At 41.5% G+C, this 8,452-nt stretch overlaps 1 protein-coding gene across 2 annotated transcripts in view; it reads left to right on the top strand.

The window, feature by feature from the left end:
• Nt5c2 (5'-nucleotidase, cytosolic II) overlaps positions 1 to 8,452 on the top strand; it is a 224,792-nt gene that overhangs the window by 122,906 nt on the left and 93,434 nt on the right. The gene's annotated exons all lie outside the window — the stretch shown is intronic.

Below are 8,452 nucleotides of genomic sequence, written 5' to 3'. Positions count from 1 at the left end.
TTTTTGAGACAGGGTCTCCCTGTAGCCCCAGCTGTCCTGGAACTCACAGAGATCCACCTGCCTCTGCCTCCCGAGTTCTGGGATTAAAGGCGTGTGCCACCATGCCCAGCGACTTTTACTTTTTTAAACAAATACAGTAGTATATTTAAGTAAACTCAAAAATGATTTTAAACTGCAAGTCCCATCATACTTTTAAATTATTAAAACTATTCTATTAATTAGATTCATTCCCCTCTCTGCACCTTCCTTCATGACTGGTTTTTTTGAGGGGTGGTGGTTTTGAGACCAGGGTCTGGTTGTATCTCATGCTAGCCTCCAACTTCAGCCTCTGCAGTTCTGGTATTAAAGGCGATGTCCAACATACCCAGCTTTATATAACTATTTACATCAGATTGCATTCTCTAATGATTGGTTGCCTAAGTTTGTGGTGTCTGTGGAAAATAACTTCAACAATAAAGGAAAAACAAAACTGATAGCAAGGTAGGAAAAATAGTCCCATTCCCCCTGCCCCCCTTTATGCTGAATACAGAATCAGAACAATTAAGTTGATTTGTTGGAGACTGATGAACTGTTCTACCTTTTATGTGTCTTTGGTTGTCTGAGAACCATTATCAGGAATGTCAGGTCAAGGAGCCTGGTGGCCCATGCGTCTAATCCTAGCACTTGGGAGGCAGAGGCAGGCAGATTATTTTATGTGTATGAGTGTTTTGCCTGCATGAATGTAAGTGCTTCTGTATTGTGCAATGCCCATGGAGTCCAGAAGAGGGTGTCAAGAGGTTCCCTGAAACTAGAGTTAAGAGTGTTTAAAGTCAGTCTAGGCATGGTGGTGCCTTGTAATCCAGTACTATTTTGGAGTGGGAGCAGAAAGCTCCTGGGACTCAAAGTCATTGGCTACATATGGAGTTTAAGATCAGCCTGGGAGATCAGAGGACAACTTATAGGAATTTTTTGCTCTTCTACCTTGTGTGTTCAAGGGGTCAAACTCAGGTGGTCAGGCTTGGCAGCAAACTCCTTTACATGCTGAGCCATCTTAGTGGCCCTATATACACTTTGGAAAAAAATTTACTATGATTGGAGAGATGGCTCAGTGATAAAGAGCACTTGTTGCTGTTGCAGAAGACCTAGATTCGGTTCCTAGCACCCACATGACATCCCAGCACCCACATGGCACTGTCAGTAACTACAGTTTTGGGGAATCCAGTATCCTCTTCTGGCCTCCATGGGTATTGCACATATGGGTGCACTTAAATACTTGTAGGCATACCACGCATACACATAAAATAAGAATTAAAAAAATCTAGAACCGTTTAAAAATAAGTTGTAAAGGCATTTCACTCTTGAAACATTTGATTTGAATATTCTAAGAACAAGACTATCTTACCAAACTACAGTACCACTATCACGTTTAAAGTAACTGTAACATTGCCTGATTTTTAGTTCACACTGAATATTTCTTGGGGGTGGAAGTGTATGCAGCTCAGTGGTAAAGTGCTTGCCTCGTATGCATAAAGCCCTGGGTTTTAACTCACAGTTAAAAACTCAAAACTTACTTGTCCTAGTAATGGCCTTATGACTAATACTCATTTCTGTTTTGTGTGGGGGTTGTCTGTTTTTTTGAGTCCAGATCTCAGGTTGGATTTCCCCTTGTCAAGCAATCCTACTTCTGCTTCTAGTTGTTTGGAACTAAGGCATGTGTCACCAGGCTGGTTGCTAGCTGGTCCAGGATTTAGCCATGAGCTGCATTTAGTACCCTTACATCTTTAGGTTTTGATTTTTAAGTTTTACTGTACTGGGATTGAACCCAAGGGCTTCAGACTCTACTCCAGTCCTCCAGTTATAACTCCAGATCCACCTGCCTCTCTGCCTCCCAAGTGCTCTATTTAGGGTACAGCTTTCCAGCTTTTTGGTTCTTTTCTTTTTGTTTCGTGGTTTTTTTTTTTTGTTTTTTTTTTTGTTGAGACAGAGTCTCACTATGTAGCTCTGGCTGGCCTTGAACTCTCAGATCTGTTTATCGCTACCTTTTGAGTGTTGGTGTTAAAGGCATGAGCCACTATGCTCAGTCCTTGCCGCCGCCGCTGCTGCTGCTTTTTTGTTTTGTTTCTGTTTGCTTGCTTGTTTGTTTTTTGACAGTCTCCCTACTCTCAGCCTGCCTGGAACTCACTATGTAGACCAGGCCTGCGTCTGCCTCCCAAGGGCTAGGATTCTTTTTATTTTTTGAGATGGTCTTACTTTGTAACTCTGGCTGGCCCGGAATTCCCTGTTTATCAGGCTGACCTCAGACACATAAAGATCCACCTGCCTCTGCCTCCCAAGTGCTGGAAATAAGGTGTGTACCACTGTGCCCAGCGTACTTCTTTTCTTAATGTCACTATATTTTAAGAGCATAGCCTAGTTTTGTTGAATCCTTCAATTTGAATTTGTTTGATAATTTCCTTATGTTTAGATTTAGAGTAAATGTTTTTGACTGGAATAAATGAGATTTTAATACAGTTATGGTTTGAGTTTTTTTTTTCTTCTAAAAATTCTATGGATTTTGCTTTCACACTTAGATTTATAAACAATGCTTTTTTTCCCCTGCCTTCTCTATATATGGTGTTCTGTTAGCATTTGTGTTACACATTTTTTTGGAAGTGAAAGGTTTTACTTTTTTAATTTAACTTATATTGAGACAGGATCTCATGTAGCCTAGGCTGCTCTCAAATTCACTGTGACCTCTTAGTGCTGGATTGCAGGCTATACCACCATGTCTACTTTGTGTGATGCTAGGGATTGAACCCAAGGTCTAGTGTATGTTAGATAATCTGCCTACTAACTGAGCTACATCCCTAGCCCTTTTGTTTTGTTTTGTTTTGTGTCTTTTTTTTTTTTTTTTTTTTTGGTCTTTTTGAGACAGGGTCTCCCAGTTGGCCTGGAACTTACTGTGTAGCAGGCTGGCCTTGAACTCACAGAGATCCACCTGCCCCTGCCCTTGAGTGCTGGGATTAAAGGCATGTGCCACCATGCCTGGTGTCTAACTTGATTTTAACATAACTGGCTGAGAAACATTTGTGTAATGTCTTTTTGATAGTCAGCTATGCGAATGTTTATCTTCAAAGGTAAATTTCACATGGCAGTGTAAAATTATGGAACCCTGAAGTGTAAAATATTTAAACTGAAAGGAATAATTCAGGGCCAGGCATTGTGGAGTCTGTAATTCCAGCACGTGGGAGGTGAACAGATGAGGATCAGGAGTTGAAGGCCAGTGTAAACTATACAGTGAGTTTGAGGCCAGCTTGGGCTACACAAGACTGTCTCAAAATACAAAACAAGGCCAGTGAGATGGCTCAGTAGGTAAAGCCTGCCGCCATGCCTAATGACCCCAGGATTCAGATGGTAGAAGCAGAGAGAACTCACTTCCAAAAGTTATCCTCTTGACTTCCACATATGTGCCAGCACCCAGACACTTCACACACACATAGTAATAGATTAAAAAGAAAAGAACTTAACCAATATTCTGTAAATAAGACCAAACTGTAGCAACTTTCACAATTCTGAAATCATTAAATAACATTTTTTTCCTTTGGTCTTTTTGAGACAGGGTCTCCCTGTACCCCAGCTGTCCTGGATTTGCTATGGAGACCAGGCTGGCCTTGAACTCACAGAGAGCCACCTGCCTCTGCCTCCTGAGTACTGGGTGCCACCACACTCAGCTAAATACCATTTTTTTAACCTTGAATACTTATTTACTTTTTTTTTAAAAAAAATGCATGAGTGTGCATGTGCCTCTTGAATTCCCAGGACAGTGTTGGGTGTGGTTCTCAGAAATGCTACCTGCCTCCTTTGAAATAGGGTCTCTCTTTGGGCTCAGTTCGGATTACAAGCATGCACCATTGTGCCCAGAATTTTTACTTGATCTTTAGGACTTGAACTCAAGGCCTTATGTTTTGGACACAAATACTTTACTTACTGAGCTATCTCCCCACTCCTGGTTTACTTTAGAGGTAGATTTGGTGAATTCTTGAAATAGTTCTTATATGAATCTAAAAGCTGTTAGGAAAAAAGAAAAAGAATACCCTTTAAGATATTTAAAGATATTTAAGATATTTAAATTGATAGGAAAAAAAAATGTGTGACATTTTGATAACCTCTGGCATGCAATGGGAACTATGAAGTGTTGACCCTGAAAATAGAAACTGGTCACACATTCTTCTAAGTATGAAGTACTTTGTGCAGAGGCCTTCAGGGTTAAAACATTGCAGACATGAGCATATAAATTAGTAAGCACTTTTGTGTGTCAGCCACTGTTGTTAGTGCCCTACAGTTTTCTTTTTTGGAGACAGGGTCTCATCTGAAACTTGCTTTGTAGCTAAGGTTGGCCTTGAAGTCCTAATCTTCCACCTATACTTATGAGGTGCTAGACATGACCACCATGCCCTGCTAAATTTGTATTTAAATAAAAAAAATTATTATTTTATGTGCATGTGTGTTTTGTCTGTGTGTACATAAGTGCAACTGTATGTACAGTGCCCATGGAGGCCAGAAGAGGGCATTGGGTCCCCTGGGATTGGAGTTATAGTTGTTAGTTGCCTTGAGGGTGCTGAGAACCAAGCCCAGAGCCTCTGGAAGAGCAGCCAGTACTCTAAACCAGTAAGCCACATCCCTAGACCCCTAATTTGTATTTTTTAGTTACAGTTTCAGAGTACAAATAGGAGAAGATTATTGCTTGAAGAAGGAAAATTGTCAAGGCAACAGATACTGCATTTATCAATTGACAAAGTCTTTTTGGCTTCATTATTTTCTACCAGAGAACAAGGAACCTTTTGTTCTAAAGCGTGATGTTGAAAGGTTAGCAAAATATTGTTACACTAATCAAGCCAAGAATCTTATGTATTTGTGAACCAAGAGTGAGATTTCACAATTTAGAGCATTAAAAGGAACTTGTGCAATATTCTTGGTTTTTCAGATTTACACAAATTAGTTTTGGAAAAGCAAAAAGCTGGAAAAGTAGAGGTCTGGTGGTCATTTGTATCTTTTGGTTTTTTGAGGGAGGTGGTTAGAAAGTCTTTCGCTGAAGCTCAGGCTATTCAGGAACGCACCAGTAGCTGACTGGTCTTGAACTTTTGGCCATCCTTTTTTCTCAGCCTCCCAGTTGCTGGTATTACACGTGTGACCCAGTATGCCAGTTTGTGCAGGTACTTGTATTTCTGCTTTTATTTAAAGTTTACCGAATACTATGCCTGTGTGTATGTGATGCCTGGGAAAGAACCACAGAAAAGTTTTATTTTCATGGGACTAACAGTTTAGAGGGAGATTGACTAAAGGCAAATATTTATTACGTGTGAAAGTGTTAACATGAAGAAGGTGTTGAAACCCCTGGAGTTGGAGTTATAGGTGGTAGTGAGCTGCCCAACATGGGTGCTGGGAATTGAGTTGTAGTTCTCTCCAAGAGTAGCAACTGCTCTTAATCACTCTCTCTCTCCAGCCTCTCTGGCATACAAACTTTCGAGTGTTGACTTTTGGCAAGAATGCATTAAACAACTTGGGGCAACTGATATAAATATCTGTGAGTAAAAATAGTGAAATGAATAAAAAAGTGGAGTTGGAGAATTTACATAGGTGGCAGTGTGCTTGCGTAGCATGCTTCAGATCCAGGGTTCAGTCCCCAACATTGGAAAGGAAATTGACACAAATTAATTATGCTTAATTTAAAAAAACAATTATTTTTGCATGACATTGGGATTGGACCTGAAGCCATAGCTATGCTAGGCTAGTGCTTTTCGATTGAGCTGCCTGCTAGCCCCACCCTGTTAATTAGACTTAAAAAATTTATTTAGGGACTGGAGAGATGGCTCAGCGGTTAAGAGCACAGACTGCTCTTGCAGAGGATCCGGGTTCGGTTCCCAGCACCCACATGGCGGCTACTGAACAACATGGGTGCACTCACAAACATATAGACAGTGCACTCATATACATAAAATAAATATAATAAATATTTTAAAAAATTATTTATAGTCCAGCATGGTGACACATGTCTTTAATCCCTGACTTGGGAGGCAAAGGCAGAGGATCTCTATGAGATCAAGGCCAGCCTGGACCACATACAGAGTTCCTGGGGCTTCAGGGAGACCCTGTGTCAAAGTCCCCAAAAAATGTGTGTGTGTTTTGTGTGTGAGGTGGTGTGCACATTGGTGCGTGCATATGATGTGTATGATGTAGGCGCACATTACCACAGCATGCATGTTGAGGTCAGTGGACAACTTTGTAAGGTCATTTTTTCCCTTCAACCTTTTTTTGTTCTTTTTGAGACAGACTCTTTCTGTAGCCTCAGCTGGCCTGGAACTTACTATGTAAACCAGGCTCACAGAGATCCACCGGCCTCTGCCTCCCGAGTGCTGGGATTAAAGGCATGTGCTACCACGCCCAGGTCCTTCAACCTTTAGGCTGGGTCTGGAGATGGAACTCAAGTTCCTAGGCTTGCATAGCAATCACCTTAACCTATTGAGGCAAGGTCTCTTTCTGTAGCCCAGGCTGGCCTTCAATTTGCAGCAGTCTTCCTATCTTACCCCAGCTCCCCAAGTGCTGGGATTATAGCTGTGAGCCACCATACCCAGTTGACATGAATACTTAAAGGATGTGAAATAATGAAGCATTTTAATACAGTTAAACCTAGTTTGGGTGTTGAGAATTGAATTTGGGTCCTCTACAAGAGCAGTATGCAATCTTAACTCCTGAGTCATCTCTCCAGCCCCCACATTGACATCCTTTCATCTTAAAATATTTTATGTATATTTCCCTCTCTGTTACTTTTGAGTTAGAAGGAGCAAAGGTTGGAACATACCTTAAGAGTAGTAAATTGAGCCAAAATGGTGGTGAACCCCTATGGGGAAGCTGAGACAAGAAGATCACAAGTTCAAGACCAGCCTAGGGAACTTAACCACACCCTGTCTCAAAGCCAAAAATTGAAAATAAGGCTGGAGATACAGGCCTAGGGTTGGATTCCCCAGGATGATGGGAAAGATACTCTAGAGCTGGGCCAGGTGATACATGTCTACCTACTTTGGTGCCTGAAGCAGGAAGGCCACTTGAACCCAGGACTTTTGAGGCCAGCTTGGGCAGTGTAGGGAGACTCTAAGAACAAAGAGGAGGGTTTAGTTTTTTTTTTTTGAGACAGGATCTCTCTGCAGCCCTGACTGGCCTGGAACTCAAAGAGATCCACCTGATTCTGTGTTACAGTTTATTTTAAAAAGTTGTAACATGGGGTGGGAGAGATGGCTTAGTGATTAGGAGCACTTGCTGCCCTTGCAGAGGACCCAGGTTCAGTTCCCAGCACCCTCATGGCTGTTCACAGCTGTCTGTAACTCTAGTTCCAGAGGATCTGGTGTTCTCTTCTGGCCTCTTTGGGTCGTAGCCACACACATGATACATATATATATGCTTAGAAAAAACACTCATTCATAAAATAAAAATCTTTAAAAGCTGTAACACCATTTCAAAGTGTTTTTGAGTTATAGGTGACACATAATTACACATAGCTGGAGAGGTAATAAATCTTAGAGAAAACCCCAAGAACCCACACTCTGTAGACATCTCTATACGTCCTGGCCCTCTGTTGCATGAGGGGGCTTCATTGATGTGAATCGAAAGATGCATTAGTGTTCTCTTTATCCCTTGTTCTATGTCCCATGAGCTGGTATAGAGGTTGCATTATAGGTGTACCACTTAGGCTTGGGCAGTTCACAGACAGTCTCTGCATATGACCAGTTGTGGAACTCTGTAAAAATCTCTGTTGAAAAAGAAGTCTCTTTGATGGGTGGTGACTGGGATACTTGTCTGTAAATTGAAGGATCCATATTTTGCACTTAGTAAGAAATTACATTTGTCTAGGGATGTGACAGCCTTGGGGTTTTCTCTAAGATCTGTGAGCTCTCCAGCTATGTGTATGTGACTAGGTTTACAGTACCACACATAAGTTTCCTCCCATTGAGCGGGCTTTAAGTCCAATTAGGCAGCTGTTGATTACGCCCAAGAGAAAAGTACCACTACTGTACTGATGTTGTTTGCTGTGCTAGTCATTGATGTGGTTTTTAGGCCTTGAAGCTGGGGTTTGACCATCAGTTGATGTTCTCCATCTTAGCAGCTTGCATAATGTTCTCCAAGACTATGAGAGCTAGCCTTCAGGAGAGGTAGCTTCCAGGTCAGTTCTAGCTCCATTGTTCCAAACAAATCCTGTGTCTGAAATATGTTGTCTTCAACAGTAGGGTTTTACCATCAAGTCTGGGAGGCAATCAAGGACTGTGGCAATAGCCTGTGTAATTTTGGGAGTCTCTTGGACTACCCTGGCCAACAACTCAAAAGAACGTTCCTCTTGTCTGACACTGTTTCTTGTTATGTAGCCTTCAGCTATACACATAGACACATGTAGAGATATTGTATGTGTAATTTTTCAGTAGGATTTGGACTAATACAATTCCCT

The sequence above is a fragment of the Nannospalax galili genome, unplaced genomic scaffold (genome assembly GCF_000622305.1).
Source record: "Nannospalax galili isolate Female #2095 unplaced genomic scaffold, S.galili_v1.0 scaffold161, whole genome shotgun sequence".
Taxonomy (NCBI): domain Eukaryota; kingdom Metazoa; phylum Chordata; class Mammalia; order Rodentia; family Spalacidae; genus Nannospalax; species Nannospalax galili.
This window is presented reverse-complemented; position numbering and strand designations above follow the sequence as displayed.